Source organism: Rhinopithecus bieti, unplaced genomic scaffold (genome assembly GCF_001698545.2).
Source record: "Rhinopithecus bieti isolate Rb0 unplaced genomic scaffold, ASM169854v2 scaffold_18466, whole genome shotgun sequence".
Lineage (NCBI taxonomy): Eukaryota > Metazoa > Chordata > Mammalia > Primates > Cercopithecidae > Rhinopithecus > Rhinopithecus bieti.
In genome coordinates, this window is record NW_016809319.1 from 168408 (window position 1) to 173213 (window position 4806).

Below are 4806 nucleotides of genomic sequence, written 5' to 3' on the forward strand. Positions count from 1 at the left end.
TTATTATTATTATTATTATTATTATTATTATTATTGAGACAGAGGCTTGCTCTGTCGCCCAGGCTGGAGTGCAGTGGGGCCATCTCGGCTCACTGCAAGCTCCGCCTCCCGGGTTCACGCCATTCTCCTGCCTCACCCTCCCCAGTCGGGGACTACAGGCGCCCGCCACCAAGCCCGGCTAAATTTTTTATTTTTAGTAGAGACGGGGTTTCACCGTGTTAGCCAGGATGGTCTCGATCTCATGACCTCGTGATCCGCCCGCCTGGGCCTCCCAAAGTGCTGGGATTACAGGCATGAGCCATTGCGCTCGGCCTAAATAAATTTATTTTAAAAAAGAATAGAGACGTGAGATCTCAACTCTCACTGAGAGTTAAGATTTACTCATAAGTTCTTCCATAGGTGTAATGGCAGGGTACTGTGTACAGAATCACCAATGCAGGCACCTAATCTGCACAAGAATGGCTTACTGGACGAGGTGCTACCTGAAATATGTCTTAAACATAAGCTATAATTAGGCACATAAAGAAGGGCATGGAAAAATTTTTACCATCAAGTCCTGGCAGAAGCAAAGCTAAAAAGGTATGAACGCCTGGGAAAATTACTAGTTCCTAGTTCAAGTAGACCTGAGCAGAAAATCAAAGGTTCATGGACCAAAGTAAAAAGATGAAGCAGTGGCTGCTCCAGCCTGTAATCCCAGCACTTTGGGAGGCCAAGACAGGAGGATTACCTGAGGTCAGGAGTTCCAGACCAACCTGGACAACATGGTGAGACCCCCCCCCCAACACACACACACACACACACTAAAAATACAAAAAAATTAGCCAGGCGTGGTGGCACACGCCTATAATCCCAGCTACTTGAGAGGCTGAGTCATGAGAATAGCTTGAACCCTGGAGGCAGAGGTTGCAGCGAGCTGAGATTGTGCCACTGCACTCCAGCTTGGGTGACAGAGTGAGACTCCATCTAAAAACAAAAAACAAAACAAAACAAAAAGGATAAAGATGAGTCCACAAAGGAAAAAATAGTTACTTTGTGTAGTATACAGTCTCCAAAAACTGACCTCGATGCAGCATATTTTTCAGTAGTTACACCCTTTTATAGTCCATTCCCACAGTGAATCTTGGCTGACGTAACAAAATTAGTTCATTGAGGTGATACTGTGCCAGTTCCAGGGCTAACCCATATGAAATTTCACACCTTCTGACTTGGTTTTTTGGAATGCTAAATCTTGCCATACTCCCTCTCAGAGTCTAGTCACCATGCTGTGAGAAACCCAAGCCACATGAAAAGCCCAGTTTCATTCTCCTACATGTGACTAACCAATTATCCCAGCACATTTGTTGAAAAGGTGTCCTTTCCCCATATTATGTTTTTGTGTGCTTTGTGGAGATCAGTTGGCTGTAACTATTTGGGTTTATTTCTGGGATCTCTACTGTTCCATTGGTCTATGTGCCTATTTTTATACCTGTACCATGCTGTTTTGGTGACAATGGCCTTATAGTATAGTTTGAAATCAGATAATGTGATGCCTCCAGCTTTGCTCTTTTTGCTTAGTCTTGCTTTGGCTATGTGGCCTCTTTTTTGGTTCCATATGAACTTTAAATTGTTTTTTTCTAATTCTGTGAAGAATGATGGTGATATTTTGATGGGAATTGTATGGAATTTATAGATTGCTTTTGGCAGTATGATCATTTTCACAATATTGATTCTAGCTATCCATGATCATGGGATGTGTTTCCATTTGTTTGTGTCGTCTATGGTTTCCTTTAGCAGTGTTTTGTAGTTTTACTTGTAGAGGTCTTTCACCTCCTGGGTTAGGTGTATTTCTAAGTATTTTAATTGTTTTTGCAGCTATTGTAAAAGGGTTTGAGTTCTTGATTTGATTCTCCACTTGGTGGCTGTTTCTGTATAGAAGAGGTACTGATTTGTATACATTAATTTTGTATCCAGAAACTTTACTGAATTATTTTATCCGTTCTAGGAGCTTTCTGGAGGAATCTTTAGGGTGTTCAAGGTAAACGATCATATCATCAACAAATAGTGACAGTTTGAGTTCCTCTTTACTGATTTGGATGCCTTTTTCTTTCTCTTATCTGATTGCTCTGGCTAGGACTTTCAGTACTATGTTGAGGAGGAGTGGTGACAGTGGGTATCCTTGTCTTGTTTAGGTTCTCAGAGGGAATGCTTTCAACTTTTCCCCATTCAGATTATGTTGCCTGTAGGTTTGTCATAGATGGCTTTTATTACGTTGAGGTATGTCCCTTGTATCTCAAGTTTGCTGAGAATTTTGATCATAAAGGGATGCTTGATATTGTTGAATGCTTTTTCTGCATCTATTGAGATGATTGTGTGGTTTTTGTTTTTAATTCTGTTTATGTGGTGTATCACATTTATTGCACACATACTTGTGTATGTTAAACCATCCCTGCATCCTGGTATGAAACCCACTTGACCATGTGGATTCTCTTTTTGATATGTTGTTGGATTTGGTTAGCTAGTATTTTGTTAAGGAATTTAGCATCTATATTCATCAGAGATATTGGTCTGTAGTTTTCTTTTTTGATTATGTCCTTTCCTGCTTTTGGTATTAGGGTGATATTGGCTTCAGAGAATGAATTAGGGGGGTTCCCTCTTTATCTTGTGGAATAGCATCAATAGGATTGGTACCAATTCTTCTTTGAATGTCTGGTAGAATTCTGCTGTGAATCCATCTGGTCCTGAACTTTTTTTTGTTGATAATTTTTTTGTTTGTTTGTTTGTCTTTTTAGATGGAGTTTCGCTTTGTCACCTAGGCTGGAGTACAGTGGCATGATCTCGGCTCACTGCAGCCTCGCCTCCTGGGTTCCAGCGATTCTCCTGCCTCAGACTCCCGGGTAATTGGGTTTACAGGGGCCTGCCACCATGCCCAGCTAATTTTGTATTTTTAGTAAAGACAGAGTTTCACCATGTTGTCCAGGCTGGTCTCCAACTCCTGACTTTAGGTGATCCACCTGTCTTGGCCTCCCAAAGAGATTACAGGCAAGAGCCACCATGCCTGGCCTGGTAATTTTTTCTTTTCCTTTTCCTTTTTTTTTTTTTTTTTTTTTGAGACAGAGTCTCACTCTTGTTGCCCAAGCTGGAGTGCAATGGTGTGACCTCGGTTCACTACACCTCCGCCTCCTGGGTTCGAGCGATTATGTTGCCTCAGCCTCCCGAGTAGCTGGGATTACAGGCACCCGCCACCATGCCCGGTTAATTTTTTGTATTTTTAGTAGAGACGGGGTTTCCCCATGTTAGCCAGGCTGGTCTCAAACTCCTGATGTCTGGTGATCCACTCACCTCAGCCTCTCAAAGTGCTGGGATTACAGGCATGAGCCACCATGCCCAGCTTGGCCTGGTAATTTTTTAATTACCATTTTAATCTCCCTGCTTGTTATTTGTCTGTTCAGCATATTTGATTCTTCCTGATTTAAGCTAGGAGGGTTGCGTCTTTCTAGGAATTTATCCATCTCTTCCAGGTTTTTTAGTTTATGCATATAGAGGTATTCATAGTAGCCTTGAATGATCTTTTGAATTTCTGTGGTGTCAGCTGTCATACCTCCCGTTTAATTTTTTATTGAGGTTATTTGGATTTTCTCTCTTCTTTTGGTTAATCTTGCTAAAGGTCTATCAATTTTATTTATCTTTTCAAAGAACCAGATTTTTGTTTTATTTATCTTTTGTATTTTTTGGTTTGTTTCAATTTCATTTAGTTCTGCTGTGATCTTGTTTATTTCCTTTCTTCTGCTGTGTTTGGGTTTGCTTTGTTCTTGTTTCTCTAATTCCTTGAGGTGGAACCTTAGATTGTCAGTTTGTGTTCTTTCAGTCTTCTTGATGTAAGTGTTTAGGGCTATGAACTTTCATCTTAGCACTGCTTTTGCTGTTTCCCAGAGGTTTTAATAAGTTATCACTACTGTCGTTCAGTTCAAGGAATTTTTAAATTTCCATTTTGATTTTATTTTTGACCTAATGTTCATTCAGGACCAGGTTATTTAATTTCTATGTATTTGCATGGTTTTGAAGGTTCCTTTTGGAGTTGATTTCCAGTTTTATTTCACTGTACTCTGAGAAAGTGCTTGATATAATTTGAATTTTCTTAAATTTATTGAGGCTTGTTTTGTGGCCTATCATATGGTTTATCTTGGAGAAAGTTTCATGAGCTGTTGAATAGAATGTGTATTCTGCATTATTGAATGGAATGTTTTGTATATATCTGTTAAATCCATTTCTTCCAAGGTATAGTTTAAATTCATTGTTTCTTTGATTTTCTGTTTTGATGACCTGTCTAGTACTGTCAGTAGAGTATTAAAGTCCCCCACTGTTATTATGCTGCCATCTATCTCATTTGTTAGGGCTATTAAGTAATTGTTTTAGGCCGGGCACGGTGGCTCAAGCCTGTAATCCCAGCACTTTGGGAGGCCGAGACGGGTGGATCACGAGGTCAGGAGATCGAGACCATCCTGGCTAACACGGTGAAACCCCGTCTCTACTAAAAAAAATACAAAAAAGTAGCCGGGCGAGGTGGCGGGCGCCTGTAGTCCCAGCAACTCGGGAGGCTGAGGCAGGAGAATGGCGTAAACCCGGGAGGCGGAGCTTGCAGTGAGCTGAGATCGACCACAGCACTCCAGCCTGGGCGGCAGAGCGAAACTCCGTCTCAAAAGAAAAAAAAGAAAATCAAAGTAATTGTTTTATAAATTTGGGAGCTTCAATGATAGGTGCGCACATGTTTAGGACTGTGATATTTTCCTGTTAGCCAAGGCCTTTTACCATTATATAATGTCTCTGTCT